We start from the raw sequence: 13,511 nt of genomic DNA on the forward strand, positions 1-13,511 counted from the left end.
TCACCTTGTGAGAACCACAAACAAAAGATTCCAGTGATCGCAACCGTAACCGTGAGGGATGGGGTTTTAAACACAAATAAGGCCTAGGGAGAAACGCTGCGGTCGCCGACTACCGTGGACGGTCCCGCCTCCCCATCCAGCCCGCTACCCGGTCCCGTACCTGTCCTAGCCACGCTCCTCCCCCGGGAACGTAGCAGGGCGCTTCGCCGGGTCCGTATCCTGCGGTCCTCTCCACCTCCGCCTTCCTGCGGTACTCCGGTCGGTTCAGCTGCTCCTCGCTCTCCTTCTCGCCGTGCTCCTTGCTCTCTGCGACTCCAACACTCCTCCAGGGTTCGCCGTCCGTCGACTTCCTGGTTCCACCCACGTTTGTAGGACCTCGCGTCGTGACGTCACTGCAGGGCTGGACTTGTGATTCTGGACGCTCCCAGTTAAAGGGCCCAGCACCCATCCGGAAAAGCTGATCTTCAGCTGCCGAATCCCACTCATCCTGCGGACAGGGAAGAAGGTTAGAGACCCGTGTAAGCGGGGTCCACCAATCAGTGTCTTCAGTAACCCCCGGGGTAGCGCTCGGAGCTCCGTCACATACCACCCCCCCTGGCTGCTCCCGCTCGGGGAGAGATGAGACTCGGGAAAGAAAGTCAGCATTGCCATTGTCTCGGCCCCTGCGGTGGTGTACCGTAAATGCAAATGGCTGTAAGGACAAGAACCACCGGAGGACCCGGGGATTGTTGCTTTTATTGCGATGCATCCACTGCAAGGGGGCATGGTCGGTGTAGAGGATGAATGGCTTCCCCTCAAGGTAGTAGCGCAGTTTTTCTATCGCCCATTTAACCGCAAGGCATTCTTTCTCTATGGTGGGATAGGCCCGCTCCCGGGGAAACAACTTGCGACTGACGTACAGGATCGGGTGTTCGTGGCCATCGTCATCGGTTTGGGACAAAACCGCCCCTATCCCGGTGTCTGATGCGTCAGTGGCTACAATAAACGGTTTCAGGAAATTAGGGGATAGAAGAACCGGAGCTGTCGTGATAGCTGTTTTCAGCTGCTGGAAGGCGAGCATCGCGTCCGGGGAGGGAGAGCGCAGGTGATGAGAAGAGCCCTCTTTCCTGAGGAGATCCGTCAAGGGAGACGCCAGATTTGCAAAAGAGGGTATGAAACGCCTATAGTATCCGATGAGACCTAGGAAACCCCTTAGTTCCTTCTTAGTGGATGGGAAGGGTGCCTCTCCTATAGCCCTGATTTTCCTTTCTTGGGGAGCGATGACCCCATCCCCTAGGACATACCCCAAATACTGGACCTGGTTAAACGCTACCCTGGACTTCTTGGCATTGATGTGCAGGTTGGCTTGGCGTAGGGCGTGAAGTATCGTTTGGACGTGGAGCAGATGGTCCTCCCACGAGCGACTAAACACCACTATGTCGTCCAGGTAAGCCGAACTAAAAGAGGAGTAGGGCAACAATACTGCGTTCATTAGTCTCTGGAAAGTCGCTGGGGCCCCGTGGAGCCCAAATGGTAACACCGTAAACTCAAAAAGCCCAAGGTCCGTTGAGAAGGCAGTCTTCTTCCGGTCTTGTTCCCGTAGGGGCACCTGCCAGTACCCCTTAGTAAGGTCCAACGTTGTTATGTAGGTGGCATCACCTATCTTCTCAATGAGGTCGTCCACTCTTGGGATAGGGTATGCATCGAAAGAAGATATGCTATTCAACGCCCTGAAATCCATGCAAAATCGTGATGACCCATCAGGCTTGGGTATCATCACGATGGGCGACGCCCATGGACTGGTGGATGGTCTTATAACCCCCAGCCTTAACATATCGTGCACTTCCTTCCGAATGGCGTCTCGTTTGGCTGCTGGAACTCTATACGCCTTTTGTCTTACTACCTTCCCCGGTATCGTTTCGATGGTATGTTCTGCGAGCGGGGTCCTCCCCGGAGAGTCCGAGAATATCTCATCAAATCGGTGGAGAGTCTCGAGTAGCTGCTTTGTTTTGTCGTCTGCTAATTCGGGATTTATCACCAGGTCTCCCACCGTGGACTTGCTCTGTTGGTGTGAGGGAAGTAAGAAGTGGGCGTTCTTTGGTATGGGTCCCAGCCACTTTTTCAGTAAGTTAATATGATAACTTTGAGTTCGGGATGGGGTCAACTGCAGTTTGTATGTGGTCTGTCCGATTGTGTCCACCACCTGGTAAGGGCCTTGCCATTCGCTCTTGAACTTGCTGGTGCTGGTAGGTAACAGCACTAGGGCCCAGTCTCCTCTCTGCAGGGTCCTTAATTTCTTTCCTTTATCGTACAATCTCTTCTGTTTGGCTTGGCTCTTTTCCATGTTGTCGTGAGCCAGGTCCCTGAGCTTTCCTAACTTGGACTGGAGCTGGGATGTATATTCCAGGACGGTACGGTGGTCTTGGGAGCCTTCTTGTATCCAGGCGTCTCTTGTTATCTCCAGCAAGGACCTAGGCTGTCTCCCGTATAGGAGCTCAAAGGCGGAATATCCAGTACGACTCTGCACTTGGGCCCTCAGCACGTATAAGGCCAAGGGGAGCAATTTGTCCCACTCTTGGCGTTCCGCCATCAGCATCTTCTTCAGAGTAGACTTTAACGTACGATTGTACCTCTCCACCAGTCCGTCCGTCTGGGGATGGTACACTGAGGTGTGCAACTGGTGGATGTTCAGAGTGTTACACACCTCCTTCATGAGACGGGAAGTAAACGGGGTGCCTTGGTCTGTTACAACTTCTTTCGGGAATCCGACCCTGGAGAATAGTTCCACCACTTTGTCTGCCACGTTCTTGGTGGTGGGGGTGGTCAAAGGAAAAGCCTCAATGAAGCGGGTGGCGTAATCCACTATAACCAGAACATGCAGATGGCCCCTTTTCGTGCGAGGAAGTGGCCCTATCAGGTCCATACCCACCCTCTCGAATGGAACCCCGATGATGGGCATGGGTTGTAGGGGAGCAGCTCTGGGTTTATATGAGGAAGTCCTCTGACAGATGTCACAGGTCTTACAGTACTCCTCAACATCCCTATAAACACCTGGCCAATAGAAAAACCGCAACACACCACTGGTAGTCTTTTCTTTCCCTGCATGACCGGCCAGTAGGTGGGCATGCGAGAAGAACAATATCTGTTCCCGGAAAGGTTGGGGCACTAACAGCTGGAGACCCCCATCCTTGGTTCCTTCCCTGTATAAAAGGTTATCTTTTATGATAAATCTGGGATACGTGTCTGTCGGGTGGTTTTGGTGTATGTGAGCGCTTTCCCATGCGTTGAACAAGGTGCGGTCATTGCCCTGGGCAAAAAGGAAACTCCTGTCGGAAATCCACGGATCTGCTGAGACCAGACCCGAGGTGACCCTCCCGCTTCCCTGTGTCTCGCCTTTCGTGGACTTTTTAAACATTGATAGAAAATCTGGGTTGTCTACTCCCAGGATGATGTCTTCGGGTAGGGAATCCACCACCCCCACCCTCACTGTACAAGCGGGACTGTTCATGGGCTTAAGCGTTACCAGGGCCAAAGGGTAGGGTCGGACCTCCCCGTGTATACACCGTATGTGAACCTGTTGTTGGGCTAGATATTGCTGGGGTAACACCAGACGTTTCTGGACTACCGACTGCCGGCATCCGGAGTCTAATAACGCACTTAAGGAAAAGCCATTCAACCCCACACGTACGTAAAATGACGGGCCCATTTCAGCCGAGTAGAGGACGCTTTTTGGCAGGTACCCCACGTCCATGGGTTCCTCGGTCCTCTTCTTGTGGCACATCCTGGCGATATGGCCCCATTCTCCGCACTCGAAGCACTGAGGACCACGGGTCATTGGGGATTCTGAGCGGTAAGTCTTAGCACGGGGTAGTACAGTGGGAGGGGTCGCTTTTCTCTCGGGTCGGCCTCCCACCGGTGGTTTGGTCATCTTCTCAACCTCCAGGCGGGGTTGAGCTCTTGAAAAATATTTAGCCATGTCCACCGCTTGTTCCGGGGTTAAGTGTGGGTGCTGTCTTAACCATCTTTGGGTTCCGAAGGGCAAAGCCTCTAGGAATTGTTCCATGTATATCTTAGCCATGATTTCTTCCTTGGAGCTGGCGTCAGGCTTCAGCCATTTATCAGCTGCCGTTTTTAGGCGGAAGTATAGGGTCCTGGGATTTTCTCCTGGTACCCCTCTTTCCTTTCGGAACTTGCACCGATATGCTTCCCCATCAAGCCCCAAGTGTTCCAGTATAATTTCCTTGATGGTCTGATAGCCAGTGGCTCCGGTAGGGTTGGCCACCTGGTACGCGGCTTGGGCCTCCCCGGACAGGAGCGGGGCCAGAAAGAAGGGCCACTTTTCTTCCGGCCATCCACAGGCACGAGCGGCCCTCTCAAAGTTAGTCAAAAAGGCATCCGGGTCTTCGCCGGGGGCATACTTCTGTAAGGACACCCCCGCTGCACTCGAATAAGGGAGTCGTCTTTCTACGGGGACAGGAGGGGGCATATCCGGTATTGGCTTGGGCAGTGATTCGAGATGGGCTTTCATTGAATTTTGGAACAGTTCTCTGTCGGCTTGAGCGGACGTCATCTGCCTCTCGACGGCCCAGCTGAGTTTCTCCTGGCCTTGAATCAGATGCTGCACGAGGGCCTCCATCTTTGGTTCACAGACGGAGTGAGATGTTAATCCCACTTCTGACACCACGTGTGACGGGGAACCAAGGAGAGACGGAACACGGGGTCGAGGTAGTTTAGGTTTTATTGCTATAAGTTTGCGTTTCGTTCTGATAGTCAGTCTTTCTCGGGCAAACCGGGCGGGATCCGTGATGATACGTCGGTCAAGGTCTTGGGGTCGTCTTCTCCCACGGAGGGGTCCGGTCTCTCGTCTCCCCAAGGTCCGCGCTCGCCGGTCCCCAGAAGGAAAGAGAAGGGGCTTATTAGGCTTTGTATATGTGGACTTGTACCTAACACCAGGACCAGGGGAGTGAGGGATCACCTTGTGAGAACCACAAACAAAAGATTCCAGTGATCGCAACCGTAACCGTGAGGGATGGGGTTTTAAACACAAATAAGGCCTAGGGAGAAACGCTGCGGTCGCCGACTACCGTGGACGGTCCCGCCTCCCCATCCAGCCCGCTACCCGGTCCCGTACCTGTCCTAGCCACGCTCCTCCCCCGGGAACGTGGCAGGGCGCTTCGCCGGGTCCGTATCCTGCGGTCCTCTCCACCTCCGCCTTCCTGCGGTACTCCGGTCGGTTCAGCTGCTCCTCGCTCTCCTTCTCGCCGTGCTCCTTGCTCTCTGCGACTCCAACACTCCTCCAGGGTTCGCCGTCCGTCGACTTCCTGGTTCCACCCACGTTTGTAGGACCTCGCGTCGTGACGTCACTGCAGGGCTGGACTTGTGATTCTGGACGCTCCCAGTTAAAGGGCCCAGCACCCATCCGGAAAAGCTGATCTTCAGCTGCCGAATCCCACTCATCCTGCGGACAGGGAAGAAGGTTAGAGACCCGTGTAAGCGGGGTCCACCAATCAGTGTCTTCAGTAACCCCCGGGGTAGCGCTCGGAGCTCCGTCACAGGCTCACACTCAGGCTTCGATATGACACAGGACTGCCTATGCGCAGCCCCGCCATTCATTTATGTCTTTTCGGTCACATGACCACTGGTGAAACCAAATGGGTGGTCGCAGGCCGGGGTGAGAACTCTAACATCCCTTCTAGGCCTGCCACATTACATTCCTCCTATATTAGAAACAAAATAAACAGAAACTGTGCAAAACGACCAAATTGACACTTAGTCACACAAATTTCCCCGTGAGGGGCTAGGGCACTGTGTCTAACAAACAGACAAATATGTTGTTGGTAAAAGGATACCGGTGGCTGATCTATCAGTTGCTGGCTGCACCCCTTCAACTAGTATATCACATAGTCCTGGAACTCTTGAGATGGCGTCAGATTCCACGGGAGGTTGTATCTCAGGAGGCCCCTGTCAAGTCCAGTTCGTTCAGTACTGGGTCTTTCTGTCTCCTCAGTGGCGAACAGCCAAGCGGGGGCAGGCTCCATTTGGAAAGGCAGTTGACAGGGCAAACTCTCCCGAGTGATGGGTGGCGGATCAGTCATATGTTGGTCATTGAATGATCCTTGCAGGTGTTGGTTTGGAGACTCGGGTAAATCTCTGGGGATCCCTTGAACAGTTTGAAATGTGACACATTTCAGGTTACTGTCTATCGGCCCCTGGAGGCTGTTACCATTGTCCCATGGATCCTAGAGACTTCCCATGGATTTAACTCAAACGGAAGATGGAACTTGCTTCCGGGGTGGCAGTCCTTGATGCGCACCCAGTCTCTTACGGAGAGCTTTGGGGCTTTCGCTCACCTATGTCAAGATGCCTGGCGGTACTGGTCTTCTCTATGAGCTTGATCACGGTTGGGTGGCACTGGGGCTTGTTCCCAAGAGGAGTGGTGCATGAAGACATCCGTGACCTTTAGACCAAAACAAAGGGTGCTGGGTGCCACTCCCGTAGTTGAGTGCGGGGTCAGTCGGTAGTCCTTTAAAAATGTGTGGATGGCACTCTATGCACTGCTGCTCAGCCTGTGCATTGCGGATGCCAGTCCTCATGAAGCATTCGACAAAACTGTTGGCTTGAGGCCAATTTAGAGTGATCTGCAGGTGTTTGGTTCCTAAGGACACCAGGTAGTTTACCAGGTACTGGCCGTTGAACAGTGGGTCGTTGTCCATGCGGAGTTTCCAGATAAGGCCGTGGGTAACCATAACCTTCTTCAGTTTAGGGATTGTTTCCTCTATGGAGGTGGTCTTCACGATCGCAACCTCTGTATAACGAGAATAGTCATCAATGACCACTAAGAGGTGTCTGCCATTGGGCAGTCTGCCAAAATCCACACTGTTACAGTGCCAGGGGCCATCAAGTGATTGTTCAGTGATGATGGGGGGAGGGGGAATTATCTCCTTTGGTGGCTGGCAGAGACAGCACTGTTGGAGTGTCAGTTCAACTTTCTTGTCGAGGCTAGGTAACCAGATCTTGCTCCTCAGTTTGTTTTTTGTTTTAATAACTCCCTGGTGTGATCCGTGTGTGAGGTCTACCATCCAAACTGGCTGGCACCACAAGTCGGGGTACTCTGAGCAGGCATCTGTCTGCTGAGATGGTGAGTTCCTATCTCACATGACGTACTGACCAGAGTGTGTTATGGGCTTCTGGTGTCTTTTGGAGCAGGGTTGACATGACGGTGTCCCATATTCCTGATCTCGTAGCTGCCATGACTTGTTGGAGACAGTTGTCAGCTTGGGTGGTTTCCATGATGTCAGACGTCTAGATGGGAAGAGGGCATGACCTTCCCATGATGATCCTCACATACTCCTCAGCATCCTCTGCCTCTTGTTCTTCCTGAGGGGTGGCAGCCTGGGCGCGTCTGGAGTGGTAGTCCGCTGGGTTGTGGGTTTTGGGCCGGTATTCCACAGAGAAATGATATTCCTGTAACTGGAGCATCCACTTTTCAGTCCTCGGCGGAGGCTTGGATGGCGAATCTTTCAAAGGAGGTATTAGGGGTTTGTGGTTGGTACTGACGACTAACAGGTGTCCTTACAGGCAGATATGATAACATCTGAAGCCCCAGTGGATTGCAATTGCCTCTTTCTCAATATGAGAATATCGCTGCTCGTCGGGAGTCAGAGCCCGGCTGGCATAGGCAATGGGGGACCACTCTCTGCACTGCTTTTTTGAGGAAAGGAGGTCTCCCAGACCTGTGGGGCTGGCATCCATTGACAGCTCAGTGTCATTGCTGGGGTCGAAGTAGGCAAGAGTGGTGTCGGCGGACAAAGCCTGTTTCATGTTTTGGAAAGACTTTTCTTGTTACGGAACCTACTGAGAGGGGGTTGACGGCTTGGTGAGGTCACATAGTGGCCCGGTCAGGTTCTGCATTAAACAGCAGCAGTATGTGACCAGACCTAAGAAACTTCTCACCCCGGTGAAGGTGGATGGTGTAGGCGCATTCTTGATGTCATGGACCTTGGCAGGGTCAGGGGTGATTTCCTTTGCAGAGAAGCAGTATCCAAAGAAACCTATTTCCTCTTTCAGGAATTTACACTTCTCCTTGTGCACAGTAAGGCTGCATTTTTGCACTCGATGGAATACTGACCGCAGTCTGTAGAGTTGTTCTTCCAGGGTGGGATCATGGACCAGGGTGTCATTACTGACATTCAGGACACTCGTGAGTCCCAGCAGCACTCCTCTGAAAATGTCATGAAACATCTCAGCCACACTGGAGATGCCAAAGTTGAGGCATTTATATTGTCGCAGACCAAGATGCGTGGAGAAGGTGGTCACATACCGGGTTTCAGGCTCAAGGAGTATCTGGTGGTACCCGGAACGTAGATCCATTTCCAAACCAACGGGAGCCTGATAACTCCCCTACAATGTCATCCAAGGTAGGTGTCATGTGGCAATGTCTCTTTATGACAGTGTTCAGGATCCTCCTATGAATGCATATGTGTGCCTTTCCTGGCTGTTTTGGCTTACGGGCGACAACAAAGTACAACACTCAGGGTGTTGACCCTTGCACTTTTTCTATGATGTTGGCTTTGTCCAACTTCAGCAGTTCGGCCTCCACTTTAGGTCGAAGGCGAAAGGCCACTTGCCAATGTTGCAATGCCACCGGTTGCACCGACTGGTCAATGTGGAGGTGGGCTAAGTGGTCTTTGATCAATCAATCAATCAATCGGTTGGTAAAGCGTACTACTCACCCGAAAGGGTCTCAAGGCACTGAGGGGAGAGTGGGGTGCACAGCTCCTGGGAGTTCACGGTGTTTCGTCGAAGAGTCAGGTCTTGAGGTCCTTCAAGAACTTGGGAGAGTTGGTGTCTGTCATAGGTGGAGAGGGAGGGAGTTCCATGCCTTGGCCGCTAGGAGGGAGAAGGAGCGTCCTCCTGTTCTGGTCTTCTTGATGCTTGGTACTTTTGCAAGGGAGAGCTGGGCTGAGCAGAGGGATCTTTGGGGTGCGTGGAATGAGAGGTGGTGGTTCATGTAGGCGGATCCGGTGTTGTTTAGGGCCTTGTGGGCATGGGTGAGAAGCTTGAAGGTGATTCACTTCTCAACGAGGAGCCACTGTAGTGCTTGTAGGTGTAGGATGATGTGGCAGTGGCGCGGTATGTTGAGGAATACTCTGGCGGCGGCGTTATGGACGTTCTGGAGTTTGCGAATATGGTTCTTGTTGATCCCGGCGTAGAGTGCGTTGCCGTAGTCCAGTCTGCTGCTGATGAGGGCGTGGTTGACAGTTTTCCTATGTTCAAGGGGAATCCAGTTGAAAGTCTTATTGAGTAGATAGAGGGTGTGGTAGCAGGAAGAGGTGACAGCGTTGATCTGTTGGTCCCATTTGAGTTCGGAGTCTAGGATGATTCTCAAGTTGCGTGCGTGGTTTTTTGGGGAGGGAGGGTCCAGTGGGCAGGGGGCCACCAGTTGTTGTTCCAGGTGTCGATGTGTGGGCCCATGAGGAGTACTTCGGTTTTGTCTGTGTTGAGTTATAGGCAGCTGTTCTTCATCCACTTGTCGACTGCTTTCATTCCTTCTTGAAAGTTGTGTTTGGAGATGTTAGGTTTGTTGGAGAGAGAGAGGATGAGTTGGTGTGATCTGCATATGATATGATGTTGAGCTCATGTAATCTGACGATGGATGCGACCGGGCCATGTAGACAATGAACAGGGTGGGGCTGATGGAGGATCCTTGCGAGACTCTGCAGGTGGTCAGTGTGGGTTCCGAGAAGAACGGGGGGGGGGGGGGAGTCTGACCCTCTGCGTTATGCCAGAGAGGAAAGAGCGGATCCAGTCGAGGGCCTTGTTCCGGATTCCTGCGTCGTGGAGTCTGCGGGCTAGGGTACGATGTGAGACTGCCAATGCCTTGGAAGAGTTGTTTGAACTCACTCAGAAGGGAAATGAGGGCATTGACATGAACCCCAAATTCAAATTGGACCAGTTGGAGCTGTTCCGCTGTGTGGCAGCTGACCAACATGTCCACACCCCCTTCTATCATGTAGGCTTTCGTTCTGGTGGCTTGTCCTTGGTTGCTGATGGTGGTGGTGGTGAAAGTGCCTGCCAGTGGGAGGCACATGGAGGTGCTGTAGGCATAGACCCTGGTGGTGGTAGGGTGCTGTGCTGGTGGTGAGGCCATCCCTTTGTGCAGTGACAAGGATAGAATGTTGATTGAGGTCCCCATGTCGACATGTTCTTACTAGCTAAACCTACCAGCCATTCTGAAGCATTGTCCAACCAGGAAATCTCCAGATTCCATAGTGCTTTAACTAGTCTATTGGGCTTGGGCAGTCATCACAAGTCAGGCATGATTATATTTGACTGACACTGCTCTAGCCTAGAGCCTTTGTAGGGGCATTGGGCCGTCGTGAAATGTACCCCGATGAGATAATGCATCTGCTCTAAAGATACTTATTTTGTTTCCAGGAACCAGATAGTTCACTAAGGTAATTTGTCTGCTGCACAGGGCTGCAAATATCCTATCTAGCAGTAGTGTAAATATGAAATGATCCAATATTGCCTGCCATGTCACAAAAGGCTGCTATAACTGACTATTTCTCCTTAAAAAATGATTTAATTACTAGATAACCCTGCTAGAATCAACACGCTGAAAATTCATCTCCTCAAACCAAGTACTGTGTAAACCATACTCAGGGCATCTGAGATAGAAATCGTTTGTATTATACTTGACCTCTCAAGACATCTCCGCACAACATTGACTAACATTTTCTGATTTTTATCGTCTAGCTTGTGAGACAGTTAACAAAGAAGGGCTTGGAGCCCGCCCGTTGCTTACCATTTGTTGGCTTGCATGGCACTCTTCTTTACAGCCTCTTAATTTGTAAAGGCAGTCCTAGCACCATTTCCCTTCCTCTCCGTGAAGCAGGGACCAAGCACTGATTCATTCAACTTAATCAGTGCCCGCCCACTGCTCCCGGTGTGACTGAGGTACTATTTTGTTCTGTTTGACTTTTAGCGCCTTGCAAACAAAAGACGTGTGACTGGCAAAAACTTTCCCAGCAGGACAAATAAAATTGGAAAGATTTATTTTCAATAGTTAAATTTCTTTTAATTTGCCAATTCTTCTTTCTACACTTTGCACTCATGTTTTCTTTTGTTTTTGCTTGTGGGAGCTGTTCTCAAAAGATGAGGATTATTATATTGCAAAGCAACATTGTTTCTTTCTTGTGTGTAATTTCTGAAATGATGCTTTAGCACATAATCGTGAAGTACACCCCAAATCACCCCTTTCCAATCTGCCCCACTCCACTCCACCCCACTCAATCCAATTCACCCCAGTCTAATCCGATCCACCCAACTCCAATGCAGATCACTCACCTCAATCCAATTCACTCCAATCCTCCCAACCCACCCACTCTAATCTGCCCCACTCTAATCTGCCGCACTCAAATTCGCCCCACTCAAATTCGCCCCACTCCAAACCAAAATAATCTGCCCCGCTCCAATCCAAAACATTCAATCCCACTCCAATCTGCCACATTCCAATCTGCCCCACTCCAATCCAAAACAATCTGCCCCACTCCAGTTTACCCCACTGCAATCCAAAACAATTTGCCTCGCTCATTCCAAAGCAATCTGCCCCACTCCAATCTGCTCCACTGCAGTCCAAAACAATCTGCCCCACTCCAATCCAATACAATCTGCCACATTCCAATCTGCCCCACTCCAATCCAAAACAATCTGCCCCACTCCAAATTGCCCCACTGCAATCCAAAACAATCTGCCCCATTCCAATCTGCTCCACTGCAGTCCAAAACAATCTGCCCATTCCAATCCAATCTGACACATTGCAATCTGCCACACTCCAATCTAAAACAATTTGCCTTATTTCAATTTACCCCATTCCAATCCAAAGCAGTGTTCCTCACTCCAATCTGCCCCCTCCAATGCAAAACAATTTGCCCCTCTCCAATCCAAAACAATCTGCCCCACTCCAATCTGCCCACTCCACCCCAATCCAGTACAAACCACCTCACCTTTATCCACCCACTACATATCAACTCACCACACTCCATTCCACCACATCCCACCCCACTCCAATCCAATGCACCCCACACCAATCCAATCCAGCCACTCTACCCACCTCCAATACAATCTAATTAACCTCACCCCAAACTAATCCCCCTACTCCTTCCCGAAGCCATCCCACCGCAATCCAATCCACCCCACTCCAATCCAAAACAATCTGCCCCACTCCAATCAGCCCCACTCCAGTCCAAAGCAATTTGTCCCACTCTAATTAAAAACAATCTGACTTACTCAAATCAAATTCACCCCACTCCACCCCACTCCAATCCACCTCACTCCATCCAGAATGATCTGCCCAACTCCAATCTGCCCCAAATCAATCTGCCCAACTCCAATCCAAAACAATTTGTCCCACTCCAGTCTGTCCCACTACAATACAAAACAATCTGCCCCACTCCAATCCAATCCAAACCAACTCACCTCACCTCAACCCAATCCAATCCACCTCACTCATATCAATCCACCCCCTTCAATCCAATCTGCCCCACCTCAATCCAATCCACCCCAATCCAGCCAAATCCAATTTACCCCCTCCAATCCGCCCCACTCCAGTTCAGCTCACCCCATTCCAATCTACCTCACTCCATTTCAGTCCACCTCACTCCAATCAACCCCATCCAGTCCACTCACTCCAATCCACCCCACTCCACTCAATCCACTCCACTCAATCCAACCACTCTACCCCAATCCAATCCACCCCACTACCGCAATCCACTCCAACCCACTCCACCTTATGCCACCCCACTCCACTCCACTCTACGCTACACCACTCTACACCACTCCACTCTACGACACTGCACTCTATAACACTGTACTCTATGACACAATCTGCCACTGAACCACTGAGCTCTACTCGACTCTACGACACTCTACTCCCCCAAGTCCACTTTACGGCAATAACCTTTAGCCATACTGACCAGCAGTCACACTGGCGTACAGCATAGGAAAAACACATTGTTGAAGCCAATAGCTCTTGCATAGGCGAGACCTATTTGCTTTGTCAACGCTTGTTATATATTGTCATCTCAGATGTGTGCAGTGCGACTCAGATTTTTAAAATGTATTGGTTTCTTTGAAATTCTGCGTTATCTCTATCTACTTTATGTTTATGACATAAATTGCTGCTATAAGGTCCTATGTAACTAATGTACTAAATATATAATACTTGGTGAACAATTGGTGTACTGTTTTTATTGGGAGAAGTGTGGCAATGCTGAGTGGAGGGAATTTTATGGATGCTCATAGATTCTAGAATTTTCCTTCACAAAAATATGAGGAAAATCTGTGATTTAGCCAAAGTTTGATGATTACAGGGTATTAAGTGTAAGAAAAGGTATTGAGATCAACTCAAGCCACAGCACCCCGGTGTATCCTAGGTGCCTTGTTTTCAGCAATGTCTGAGCCTGACAGGTTTCCCTGGATACCAACCGAGCCCTAGCTTAAATACCTCGTCTATCCACATTGCCAGGAGG

Source organism: Triturus cristatus, chromosome 1_2 (assembly GCF_964204655.1).
Source record: "Triturus cristatus chromosome 1_2, aTriCri1.1, whole genome shotgun sequence".
Classification (NCBI taxonomy): Eukaryota; Metazoa; Chordata; class Amphibia; order Caudata; family Salamandridae; genus Triturus; species Triturus cristatus.